The sequence below is a fragment of the Felis catus genome, chromosome B4 (assembly GCF_018350175.1).
Source record: "Felis catus isolate Fca126 chromosome B4, F.catus_Fca126_mat1.0, whole genome shotgun sequence".
Lineage (NCBI taxonomy): Eukaryota > Metazoa > Chordata > Mammalia > Carnivora > Felidae > Felis > Felis catus.
The window spans coordinates 114,284,790-114,299,372 of NC_058374.1; positions in this window are offsets into that span (position 1 = coordinate 114,284,790).

Below are 14,583 nucleotides of genomic sequence, written 5' to 3' on the forward strand. Positions count from 1 at the left end.
GTGAGTTTGCACTTGAAATTTCAAATATAAAAAGCTCTGCTTTCCTGTCCTTATCTGCCCCTGTCTAGCCCAGCACCTGCCTCTTCTAGAAGAGCAAATCATGTCTGTGTCATCAGCTTCCTTTCTGAGGACCTCTCCTAAATTATTAAGTGTCTTTTTTTGTATGTTTCTGTTCTTCTTTAAGTCTCTCTATACATAAGCATGTATATGACATATTTTCCTTATATATTGATACAAACTGTCAGCTCAATTATATGAATGAATGAATAGGATTGTATTAAATGTGCTGTACATTTAATAAAGATGTGCCTTTATCCACAGGGAAACTGCAGAGTCATTGTGCTAACTGGTAAGTGCTGTAGCAAAAAAGGAATGGGAACTGCCTTTGCTTTACTAAGGAGCAATGGAGCAGATTTGCACCACATAGAACAATTTACCTCCTAACCGAATATGAAAACAGAAATCGTTAAGTGTCATTTCATCATCAAATAGTTCATCAGTAAGAGTTCTTTTTCAGCATCTCTCACTTTCCCATTATAGCTGCCTCTCCATGAGTTTTATTTTCCTCATATGAAGAAATAATTTTTGCAGACAAACACTCTCTCCCATTTGTTCAAACTCAACTCTCAAACTCTGAAAAGCTCATGACCTCATTTGGCTCTGGAAAAGAGAGAATGAGGATCCTCTACAAATGAACCCTACTATAGAAAGACAACTAATTGGTCTTCCGTGGTGGGTCAGAAGGATGAACACCACTGTGAATACAGAATAAGATATCCTTGCTCTTGTGAGGCATATGCACACACTCTCAATCTCTTCCCCCAAAGTAGCTATACTTTTCCCAATTAAAATCTGAACAGTGATAAGGATTTAAACCTCAGTGCGTAATTGGTTACTATGTGATGCTTAAGATCTCCCGAAATACAAGAGAGTTTCCAAAGCCGGATAGGCTCTGTAATGCCACACATTAACTTTCCCAGAGGAGAAAGCAGGTAAAATATCCTGCCTCATAAGCAAACGAGGCACTGACTTTCATGCTTTAGGGATCACATTTGCACATTCTGGAAGCAAACATTGTGTACAAAACTGTCACCAGATTGACCCTTTCCTCACAATGCTTCCGCCTGATGCAATTTCCGTCTCATTAGAGCCATCTATGCAAATAAGATGGAAAAACAGGCAGCCAGGTTACCATTAACAATGAGGCGATGCAGTGTGGATGTGTGTTGTGCTTGCACGCACACACAGCTGTTAAAGGTGGGGCTGGGACCAGGCGATGTACGGTTTTGTCAGCCCGGCAATTCTCTGCACGTAGAAGGCACTCAGTAAATACTCATTGAGCGAACCACTAAATTTGATTCTCACAACAAGTTATGAATTAGAGCTGGTGTTCTTCCATTTTACAGATGGGAAATCAGAGATTCACAGGAAAAAAAATGTCTAAACTTACATAACAAAGATTTAGAAAATCTGGAAATCAAATCTGATCTTTCCACTTTTGAGTTCGTGCCTCTCTCTATCATTAAGTAAAAGCACTCAGTAGACAGAATCTACTGTATTTACAAAGGGTCTATAACGGTGCAATGCTATGATTGTTTTCATTGCTTTGTTATTATTGCTAATATTGCATCTTAAGATCATTTAGATGAACAAAACGTACATGAGCTTTGCCTTGCAGGAGTATATCATTTGGGAAATAGAATAAGACAAGTACATAAATAAGTATTTGTGGGGCAGGCACCTGGGTGGCTCAGTCGGTTAAGCCTCCGACTTTGGTTGAGGTCATGATCTCGCAGTTCATGGGTTCAAGCCCCGCATTGAGCTCACTGCGGTCAGCCCGTTTGAGATCCTCTGTTCCCCTCTCTCTCCGCCCCTTCCTTGCTCTCTAAATAAATAAATAAATAAATAAATAAATAAATAAATATTTGCTGCAACCTGGACAAGTTTGGCTTGAACCACTTTCCAAGATTCAACAGGGGCCCCAAGCTTTCCGCCGGGTCCAGTGGGAGTGGGCACATCCAAGTTCTTGCTTTGCTGCCTGCGCTGCCTCACTTTGGGACCACGCTGCAACAGACAGACATGTGCACACGGCCACAGACCGAAAAGATTTCCGGTTATGGTAGAATTTACTGAAGGTTTACAATAGCAAGGTTAACATCTAGTGGCGCGTTCCACTTCAAATTCAACCGCCGGTTCAGGTTAGACAGTAGGTCTCTCCGTTCTTAAGATGCCTTTTAGCCAACCAAGCATCCAGGAAGTTTGGCCACTTCACCCCTGAGGAAACCCAGCCACAGTGCTTGTCTGGGTGTCTTCTTACTACCTGCACACACACACACCCCTCTTGCTCCTCTGTCCTTTATCTCCTTCCATTTATCTTTCCTAAAGCATAAGACCTTCATCTGATTGCCCCCTTTATAGGAGTATAACCATCACCTTTGTTCTCTTGGCTCCTGCTGAACGCCAGCACCATCTTGGATTGCAAGAACCTTATCAGCGTATCAGTGTTTTTTCCTCTTGAAGAGTTAGTCCAGTGCCAGCTGTTAAAATAATCCACTAAATACCTTGTTACAACTGTATTATTCCAAGGTTGATTGAGAAGCTTAAGAAGATAAAACAAAATTTGTAGATAGAAAGAAAAGGAAGACTTCCAGTTATAGATATTGAAATCCGAAGTGAGGAGGTTAGAAGGCAGAAGGGAATCCCAGGCAACGGGGACCCCATAAGCAGAAAAGGGGCACAGTCCTACCCGGGAAAGATGTTTGTTCCAGGACCCAGGATTACAGAGATAGAAATGGGGGAAAGGATGGGGAAAGCACTCTGAAGTCAGAACGTGGAGGGGTTTGAAGAGAACTTCATTTCAGTCTATAGGAAGTGGGAAGCTATTTTTGAGCAGGAAATTATTTTACAGTCTCAGGGTAGGGATGAGAAATAGAGAAGATCATTTATCAGCACAGAAATAACTTTCCACAATAGCAAAGAAATGTGCACGAAGGATGAAGGAAGACCAGAGTTCAGGTTCAAGAGTTCTCCAGACCATTTCCTTGGCTCCTTAGGAAGCTCCTTAACTGTGCTGACCACAAGGTAAGCAATCGCTCGTGTCTGCCACTGTTGTCCGTCAACAGTTGTGATCATCCACTGATTATGATTTTACTGCTGGTAGTTTTCCTCCAAGTTGAAATAGAACAAGGATCTCACCCTGCCTGTGATACTCCTCCTAACTATGAATAGACTTTGGCCAGGAGGTGCCAGTTGTGAAGGTGTCTGAAGGCATAATACATAGGAGAGGGTGTAATCTGACTATTGATACATGAACAATTTGTACATAGACTTTAGAGTGGGACAGATTTGAGATTAAACCTAGTTCTGTATTTACCAGCCATGTGACCACAAGCAGGTCAATTAACTTCTTTGTGAGGACCAGATACAATTGTAGCCTAGATTAAATGAGTGAACCTTTGTCAAACAAAGAGACAACGTATGCAAATATGAAATGCTCACTAAATAAAAGCTATCTTCATCATTATCGTCACCTTACTCTTCCTACACCAGGATGCTAGGGAATTGAGCAGAAATGCCATGTGTAGGTCTCTCCTACTGTACTTTCCTGGGCATCAGGATCCTTACATAAATCACGTTAGGGTGCTGCCTCATCCTGGCCTTGCCAGCGATAAAAGATGGCTGACCCCAGGTCTGTTCAACTTTCCTGTCAGCACACCCTTCTGCCCTATCACCACCTCGTGCCCACCTCCTTCCCCAGCACATCCTGTTCATACTCAACTCCAGGTTTTATTGGAAAGCCCTTCTACTTCTCTGTGCTTAGTCAAATCCCAATGCTACTGCAGACAGGAACTGGGCCAGGCGCTGGGAGAAACACCAAGATAAACGAGGCCTAGCCATGCCCTCAAGGAGCCTGCAAATTAGCAGCAACTGTGTCTTATTCATCATTCTGCCTCTGAATCTTGGCACAAAGAACTCTTCGTTGCTGTTGCCACTATTGTTGTTATTGCTTTTGTTAATATTTAAATGCTTGCTATCCTGAAGTAGTAAATTAGTCTTTACTTCCAATGTGGAACTCTTTTCTTGCACTGGAACACTGGAGAATAATGAAAAGGGTAAGGCAGATATGCAAAGAATAAACTAAGCATGCTTTTAAATAGGCTTTTACTGGTGTATATTTGATCAGGAAGTACCATGGCTAATGAACCAAATGTTAGAATCAGAACAATCTATAGTAAGCTTCTTGGAACCAACTCTCAGAGATAATGACAGAAGCAGGGAGCAAGAAAGGATCAGAGAAATCTATAAAATAAATAATAATAAATACTACTAATAAAAATCTAATACCTAGATCCATAAAATAGAGATACTCTATGACCACATAGTCATTTTGCTTCTCCCAAATCAAAAGCCATTTTTTTCTCACTATTTCTTTGGCACAACAGGTGCTGTGAACTCACACAAGACTACGCCCTGAGATGGTTCTTCAGTTCTGATAAGAATGACCCCTCCTTTGTTGCTCAGACCTCCACAGGATAGAAAATTCTTAAAACATGGCCAAAGACAAAGCTACCAGAATAAGTGTTGCCGTTAAGTTCTTTGGTGTCACAGATAGTGGTTATAAGGCCTGTGGATGTCTTGGCTTACCTGAAAAAGGTAAAAATGAGGATTCCTGAGATGCTAATTGATGAAGGAAAAGTCATAAAATACACATGGCGATATCATCGTCCTCAACATTTACTATGAGTGGCTTTATAACAAAGGCTTGGCCAGTGATGGGCTTTGGAGAGAGCACTGAACACGGAACCTGAAGTCAGGATTCCCAGGTTTCGATGCCAGCAGCACACTGGAAGCTGAGTCATCCATTTAATATCACTGGGCTTTCTTTCCATGATTGAAAAATGAAGGTGTTTTGACTGGTGACTCTGTACCTTCCTCCGAGGAAGTTCTCTTGAGAAGGCTGTGCCTGGAGGAGAAGCCATTGTCACCATCCATATTTTCGGTGACTTTCTTTTTGTTTTCAGCCAAATGGAAATTTTTGAGACTGATTTTGCTGCCGGCAGAAACCACGGGAAAGGAAGGAAGCACGTAGGAGTTTTGACCAAAGGTATCTAGAAGCTAAGAAATAAAAACATGAGAAAAAAATAGATATAATGAGCCAGGATAACTCAGTCATGGACCTTCTAATGAGACAACTGTGTCTGCAAAACAGTGAAGTAAAACCACATTCAGAACCAAGGAAAACATGTTGGAACAATGAGTGAAGGATGCTTCCATTTCCCTAATCTCTGGACAATGCTAATATCAGGAGAGAATAATTAGAGCCAAAACTTAGCAAAGTTAGCCTTAGTTTATGGATCCACTGAATTAGAATTGCTTAAATAGGGGTACCTGGGTGGCTCAGTCGGTTAAACGTCCGACTTGTCATGATCTCACGTTTGTGGGTTAGAGCCCCACATCAGGCTCTGTGCTGACAGCTTGCTCAGAGTCTGGAGCCTGCTCCGGATTCTGTCTCCCTTTCTCTCTGCCCCTCCCCCCACTCACACTCTGTCTCTGTCTCTCTCAAAAATAAAGAAACATTTAAAAAAATTAGAATTGCTTGTATATCCTTCAACAACAACCACAACAAAACCAGGGTTCTGCTACAGGGTTCTGCTGATGAGAAAATGTCACGAACATCAAAGTGGTGCCTTAAACATTTTGAAATCCAGTCATTTGGGAGTAGAATAAGAATTCACTTGAAATAATCCCAGATGGGGCGCCTGGGTGACGCAGTCGGTTAAGCGTCCGACTTCAGCCAGGTCACGATCTCGCGGTCCGTGAGTTCGAGCCCCGCGTCAGGCTCTGGGCTGATGGCTGGGAACCTGGAGGCTGTTTCCGATTCTGTGTCTCCCTCTCTCTCTGCCCCTCCCCCGTTCATGCTCTGTCTCTCTCTGTCCCAAAAATAAATAAAAAAGTTGAAAAAAAAATTTAAAAAAAAAGAAATAATCCCAGAAATAAATAATATGAAGGATCTGTCGTGATAAATGTCAAGACTCTATTCCTGTGGTCTTCCCAGGACAGTTTTAAGTGAGAAATATATATGGCAGTGAACGGCCATTGGAGTACATCTGCTTCGTAGTGTGAATAGGTTCGTTCCATATGACAAAGGTGCCATTATTATGCCTTGTGACTTATAAGTTCCAACATCCTTCTCCTGACAAATGTTACTAGTCCAATGACTGAGAGAAGCAGAAGTCAGATAGATCTGGTTTGAGTTACAGCTCTGCCGTTCATTAGCTGAGAGCTGAGTGACAATTTGGACAATGTACTTTACTTCGCGGAACTTGAACTTCTACATCTATAAAACAAGGATATGATAGTGCCTTCCTCCTGTGGATTTTGAGCATGGGTTTAGAAGACTACCTAAAATATAATACAGGGACAATAGATTGCTTTTATCTTGTTGTTGTTGTTGTTATTGTTGTTGTTATAACCTGCATGGGCATGGTCCTGGAAGACTTTTTTTTTAAATACCAAAAAGCTATGTATATATCCATTTGTTTGTGAGTTCCCAGTGACTTAGAAGGGTTGAAATATATGGGCCTTATATGAATTCCGGGTGGAGGTGGTTGGGGGAAGCTGCTATGAATTACTGGGTCCAAGATATTTCTTTCATCTAGTAGTGGTAGTAGCAGCAGAAGTAGCTAACAGTACTAGTAACGAGGCATCATTTCAGCTGCAATACTAGAAAAAACGAAAAGACCTTTCTATGTAAACTGAGACTGTTAGCTATGTTCCTCCCTGGAGACATACGCTAAATCTTGCATGAGTTGAAGACTGGCTTGACAGAGGCAGAGGGACACAGCTAGAAGCTGAGAAAAAAAACAACCCAGTTTTTGATAGTTACATGAGCTGGCATTACAGATAAAATCCAGAAAGCCCTAAATGCATGGCCATTTTTCCCTAAGGCATTTATGAAGTTTCCCACAGTCTCACGATGCTTAGGCGATGAAATTTCACAGAAAGGAGTGCTCTGTGACAAGCATGCCATAGACCTCATCCTTGAGACATCTAACAGAGGTGGACTAAAGTTAACTAAATTCAGTGTTTACATATGTGATACCGAGTCAAAAAACTACAAGACATGTCAACAGTCATGAAAAACAGGCTAGTAATCAAGAGCAAGAAAAAAGCAATACAATTAGGTCCACATATGACCCATACATTGGAGTCAGCAGACAAAAACTTTAAAATAGCTATAATAAATATAATAAATGTGCCCCCCAAATGGTAGAAAGCGGAGAAAAATAAAAAGGAAGGTAACACAGAATCGTATCTATTAAATAAAATAAGAATGGAAGTTCTAGAACTGAATGAATAAAATATCTGAAATTAAGAATTCATGGGTGGGTTTGACAGTAGACTAAAAGTGGAAGACAGAATTAGTAAAATCAAAAATAGGTCAATAAAAAATTTGCAGACTGAAGCCCTGAAGTTTAAAAAAGGGGAGGTGGGAAGAGAATGTTAAAACAATGTTCCAATGTTAAAACAATTTTGTATTCTTAGAATAAGAATATTCTTTGAATATTCTTTGAATTCTTAGAATAAGCCACCCCCACTGCAGTCGAGCAGCGCCTCTCCAACTTATGTCAGTCCAGCTCTTTCCCCTCTTAGAAGGTCAAAACACTACAGCTGACATCCCTTGGCTTGCCCCAAGCTAGAGCCTGAGCTTCCCTCATCCCATTATCACCACCCTTAAAGACCTGAGGACCAGGAGCTGGGCCACAGCCACAGGTATCTTTGGTTAGCATAGAAGTTTCTTGCTACCAAATTACTGCTCCGGGATGTAGCCTTCTGAACACTTACAAAGCAGATCTTCATTCTGACACAGCCCTAAGTGTTACAAGTTTTTATTTATTTAGAGCCAAAATCTGCCTCTTTCTAAATTACAACCTAATTCTGGTATGAAGCTATCCAGAATAAGACTATTACCACACAAAAGTTGTTTAAATACAGGAGGGTCTCATATACTCCCAGCTATCTCATATAAGCTAAACATCTCCATTTCTGTTGACTAAACCTTACCTCTCTGTTAATTGCGACTCTTTTAGATATCTGTGATAGAAACCTAGCTAACCTCGGCTTTAAAAGGGAGAATTTATGTCACAGCTGGGAAATGTAAGGGATTAGAACTGGCTTCATGCATCCATATGCTTTATTTTCCTTGAGTTGACCTCACTTTGGAGAAGGTGTTCCCAAATGGTAGCAGGTATGGCCACGAGCAAAGCCCAGTTGACGCCATCTTCACAGCATGTGATTGACGATCAAGCAGTACCTGCTTCTTGGAACCCTAGCAAAAGTCTTGATTGAGCTGGATGGTAATTCTTGTCAACTACTAACCAATCACATTGGTGATAAACTGTTCTGACTGACCAGCCCTGGTTCTGTGTTGAGTGGAAGAGGGAAGGAAAATCAGCCCCATTCCAACCAAAAGAAAAAGGATACAATTACCAGAAGGGGCTGAAGAAAACCACTCTCATCTAGCAATGTCCTGCTACAGATTACAGTGATATCAACAGTCTTGATTACATTTTTTAAAGTCTGCACAATGGTGTTGGAACTTGTGAAATAGTAAGAAATATATATTTTGGTTTCTGCCCCTGGGTCCTGACACAGAGCTCCTAAAACCCTTGTCATCCCCTAAGCAGTAGGGGCTCTTAGAGCATCTTTTGTTCTAACATTTGGTCTTTGACCTGAGTTCCTGACACAAAACTCCTAAATCCCTTGGAATTTCCTGGCTGATGGCAATGTCTTTTGTTCTAATGAGATGACTCTGGGTGGGCTCCAGAATAGCTCTCAGATGGGGCTGGTTATGAGAAAGACCAGTCATAATCAGCAGCCTGGAATGTTCAACCCCGTCCTCTATCCTCTGAGGAGGGGAGAAAGACCAGATATGGAGTAATAATCTAGGCAGTAGTAATGAAGCTTCAATAAAAATCTCTAAAGTAGAAGTTTGGAGAGCTGCCAGGTTGGTGAATACATGTATGTGGCAGGAAAGTGGCATACCCCAAATCCATGGGGACAGAGCCATTCTTGTATTCCTTATCATAGCCTTTATTACATAATAAACCAGTACATGTAAGTATCTCCCTGGGTTCTGTGAGCTGTTCTAGCAAATTATTGAACCCAAGGAGAGGGTTGTGCGACCTCAATTTACAGCCAATTGATCAGCAACACAGGGTACAGCCTAGGATTTGTAATTGGCGTCTGAAGCGGGCACAGTCTTGTGGGCTGAGCCCCTGACTCGTGGAATCTGCCGAATTCCAGGCGGATCGTGTCAGACCTGCACTGAGTTGTAGGACACCAACTTGGTGTCAGAGAATAGGTCAGCATGTAAAAAACCCACATATCTGGGTACAGAGTGTTGGTGTGAGTAGGACTAGTGGAAGCAGAGGGAGAAAACAGTACCAGTCCCATCCATAAGGGTCATGACCTAATCGCTTCCCTGAGTCCTCACCTAATACCATCATATTTGAGGGTTAGGTTCCAACATATGGATTTGGGGAGGACATGTGCAGACTATAACGGGACCTAACTTCACCTATATATTCTTCACAGAGCAATGTGGGGAATAAGTTTAGGAGTTCCCTGAGCTTGCACCAATGGGTTAACAAGGCTTCGGACGAAAGCGTATAGAACGGGCAAACAGGTAAACAGGGTGATAGACCACCACAGCAGCGTGAAATTGCCTGGAGATAATTAACAAAAGAAAGGTACCTTGTTGAGCCTGAGGTAGCATGCGCTGTCCATCTTATCCCCTAGAAAAGTTAAGATCAACAGACACGCCACCCGGTGCCTGCCATAAGCAGCCATCTGCTCGGCACCAGGATTTTGTTTTGTATTGACCCAAACCCCTAACACCACATATCTTCAACCCCCCCCCTTTCTCTCATACACATGAGTTAATAATCACTGTTTCTCTGTCTCTTTCTGCATGTCCATCACGTTTGTAAGCCTTCTGATCCTAATAGATATGGAGCAAGGACCCTTGCTCGGGGTGGGGGGGGGGGGTCTTGTCTCCTCCTAGACATTAGCCTCTCTCGTATTCAATTCTGCATCTGCTGTCTGGCTGACAAGAGAGAACTCCAGACTCAAAGTCTGTCACAGGGCAACACGTTTCTGTATTGCTTATATACATCCACAATATATAAATATAAATACATGTATGAGCATGTACACACACATACACGCTCATATTCTTTTTAAAAATCTATAAAGCATGCTGAAATGCTACAGTTAGGAAGTGAGTATATGAGAAACTTATTTTCTTTTTTGTATGATTTAAAAAAAATTTTTTTAATATTTATCTTGAAGGAGAGAGAGAGCGTGAGCAGGGGAGGGGCAGACAGAGAGGGAGGCGGAGACAGAGAATCTGAAGCAGGCTCCAGGCTCTGAGCTGTCAGCACAGAGCCTGACACGGGGCTCGAACTCATGAGTGGTGAGATCATGACTGAGCTGAAGTTGGACATTCAGCCAACTGAGCCACCCAGGAGCCCCTGTATGATTTTCAAACACTTCTTTAAAAACTTATTTTTGAGAGAGAGAGCAAGGGAGGGGCAGAGAAAGAGGGGAACAGAGGATCTGAAATGGGCTCTGTGCTGTCAGCAATCAGCCTGATGCAGGGCTCAAACCCATGAACTGTGAGATCATGACCTGAGCCGAAGTCAGACCTTTAACTCACTGAGCCACCCAGGCACCCCAATTTTGATACATTTTTAATATCTAAAAATAAAATGTAATAAAGAAAAATTTTAATCTCTTTCATTGTGTATCCTAGTCATACACCATTTTCTTGGATTTCTGTCCTACTTCAATCAGTGAGGGGGGTTGTCTTGTGTAATTTTGATCATCTGTCCATTTCATCAGCCACACCATCTATCAGGGGCATCCACAAATCTGATAAACAAGACTTCTAACCCATCATACAAACATTTATAAAAATGTTGATTGACACAGAAACTTGTGACCCCTCTGTATAGCCTGCTATCCAACTTACCTTCATGAGTTTTTTCAGGGTACAATTGATCCCCATTATCCTACCTGAACTACAATTTAGCCCACATTTGCCCTGAAAACTAGCTGGAAAATCTTTGTTAATTTCCACGTTAAAATTAAAGTATACCTCATACACATACAAAATTCTCCTTACATATGAAAAGCAGAAAATAAGAATATAAAGCATTGGTTTTTCAGACAGTGACATATAGATCCCTGGAATCTTTCCTGAGTTGATTGACCCTGTGAGCTGAGTTTCTAACCATGTACAAAGAGCACTCCTAGGCTAAAACAAATTGGATAGCCACCAAATACAGCTATCTCTGTCTGCTAAAAGAAACAAGAAATGAAACTAAGTAATTCCAAGTGATTATTTAACTTTCTAATGTATTATCAGCCTTGTACACTGATAATTCCCCAACAAATGCACTTGCCATGCTAATCAGTTTCTGATAATAATCTCCGGAACAACAACCTGAGAAATATTCCTGCATGCAAAGAAATAAAAAATATTATCAGGTAAGGTGCTTTTAGTCATAAAAGTTTAAAGATGACTTTATTTTTATATAATAACTGTAGGTTGTACAACAAATAGTATATACCTATTACATTTTGAAAAATAGTTCCATCTATATACACCAAGACAGAAATATGACCTATCTCACAAAGTCCCTTTGCTTGAGAAGGACTCATAATTGTCATTTGAGAAAATGGATCCACCTTCTTTCCATTTAGAAATGATTCTAGTTTGGGACACCTGAGTGGCTCAGTCATTAAGCATCTGGCTTCAGCTCAGGTCATGATCTCACCATTCGTGAGTTTGGGTCCCACTTTGGGTGAGCTAGAGCCCCACTTTAGTAAAACACAAGCCCTTCATGAGCCCCACTTCTCTCTCTCTCTCTCTCTCTCTCTCTCTCTCTCTCTCTCTCCCCCTGCCCCTCGCTCACTTGCACTCTCTCTGTCAAAACAAACAAACAAACAAACAAAAGAAATGATTCTAGTTTATGTAACAAACCATGTTTTCTCTCTCCACCCCCCACTTCCTTTGCTGTCCTCAGGAACATTTTCAGAAGAGCAGAAGGTTTATGCCTCTCCGTTTCTAGAGCTCCTGCTGCTTCTGCTTATTCACCTCCTGAAGTCTTAATTCTCTGTTTATAACACCACAGTTGGCTACTGTGGAGATAATTTTGACATAATCACACTAGAATTATGACTTGGGGACAGAGAACATAGTGAGGTGGGGGAAGTCTTACAATGGTTCCTAAACCACAACGAAAAACCAAAACCAGGATAATTTTCAGCCAAATTATCTGTTCTAGCTTTACTACATTTACAAATAAAATTCACAGACTCATTTTCCCCCCTATTGGGCTTTTAAGACTCATTTCTAGGGTTATTATTGCAGTCATTAACTTCTTCACAGCCAGAATTCTGACAAGGGAGGCAAACTCAGTCACTTTTAAAATGTCATTACGAAAAATTGGTTGAGTCAAGCTGGATGAAATGTGCTGTGTAAGCCAGCAGCAGCTCAGGACTTCAGCACCAGTCAGAAATGAATTTCACACGTAAATCTCATCTCCACTCTTTCCAAAGTAGGCGATTTGCTGCTGGTTTAAGCAACATCAGTAGAAATTCATTCACGGAAGTCTAAGTGTTACTGTAAGCCCCTGTTGAACGTCAAAGCAAAATTCAAAGCAGCCCACACTACAATTAAACGAAAGAAATAGACCCCACGTTGCCTCCGTTGGGTGTAGGCAAACACAGATGGGCTGGTACAGAGCCAGGGCCAGCCTAAGGAATTGTGAAATTGTAGCTGTGCCTACTTCGTGGGTTTCTGTGATGTGTGGTTGCTTGGTTTATTTCCACTTCTCCAACTGGCTTCTATCCCTCAGAAACACTAAAATCATACTTCAGGCCAATCTGATGTCAAAGAGTAAAAGAAAGATATGGCTCAAGAGGTTGGGGATGTCTCTGGCATAGCTACATACCAATTCAAAAACATTTTTTTTAAATACTTTAAAATTTAAATTTTAAATTTTAAAATAATTTTCAAAAGTTAAATTACTATCAAAAAGACTATAGTTGGCACCGCCTATTGGGCCCCCCTCCCCAAGTCACACTCTTGAGTAACCCCTTCCCTAAGAAAGTGGGTAGGACCTATGATTTGCTTCTAATCTATAGAATATGACAAAGGTGATGGAATGTCACCCCTGTGCTTATATTACAATAAATCTACAAGACTCTATCTTACCAGACTGGAGGGAAAAACTGCCCCCTGGCCTTGAAGAAGCAGGCTGTAGTATGATCTGCCTATGGAGAGGAGAATATGGCAGGGAATTATGGGTGGCTTCTAGGACTGGAGATCCTCAGATCTACCATTACAAGGAACTGAATTCTTCTGACAACCACATGAGAATTCCATATCCAGGATTCCTAGATGATGGCAAAATAAAGACAATTTCAGATATGAAACCATTTGGAATATGTACTGCCTAGAAACCTTTTGGTTTTTTTTTAATGTGTTTTATTTATTTTTTGAGAGAGAGAGAGAGAGAAAGAGTGCTAGCAGTGGAGGGGCAGAGAGAAAGAGGGACAGAGGATCTGAAGCAGACTTTGTGCTGACAGCAGAGAGCCCAACATGGGGCTCAAACTCATGAACCATGAGATCATGACCTGAGCCAAAGTCAGATGCTTAAACAACTGAGCCACCCAGGTGCCCCAGCCTAGAAAACTTTCTTAAATAAGTACCTCAAAGAGGTTGAGATATATTTAGAGGCATGGAGACTAATAATTTTAAACATGGTTTCATTGAGTTGTATAACCCTAAAACCTACAAGAAAACTCAAATAAAAATCCTACCTCTTTCAAACACTAGGGAAAATTTTTTTTTTAGAAATTGGCCAATTCAAAGATATGGATTAGCCAGCAAGTCATATAAACAAGTAAGCAAACCAGGATATAATCTGTCAGCCCAGACATACTTTTCTAAGGACACTGTTTACTCAAGCAGAGCATACATAAACAAAAAAGTGCTCCTAGCATGAGCATACCAGAGAATGAATTTCCACAAAGACAATACACCCAGGTACCAGCACACAGATCAGAAAATTGAACATATAAGCATCCCAGAAGCCACGCTCCTGCCTCCCCCCAAGGATAAAAACCATCATCCTAACTTGTAAGACTATTGATGAACTCTGCCCATTCTTGTTCATGTGAATGGAATCACAGAGTCTGGCTTCTTTCATTGAACATCATGTTTGAGGCTAGAGCAATTGTTCCTTTATTTTCATAGGTGAGTATATCAGTGTATCTGTCAGTTGGTGATGGACATGATATTGAAATTAGCACTGGGGTTTTTCCAGTTCGGGGCTATTATTTGTAGTGTTGTCAGAAGAAATAAGACCACATACACAATGACAAATAGGATGCAACACTAGCCTCAGGAATATTGTAGGAACTGGCAGAGAACGTGGTGAAATGGATGCTGTTTGTCCCATCTGAAGCATAAAGCTTGTCCTCAGGTCTACTCCTTTTATATAGATATGG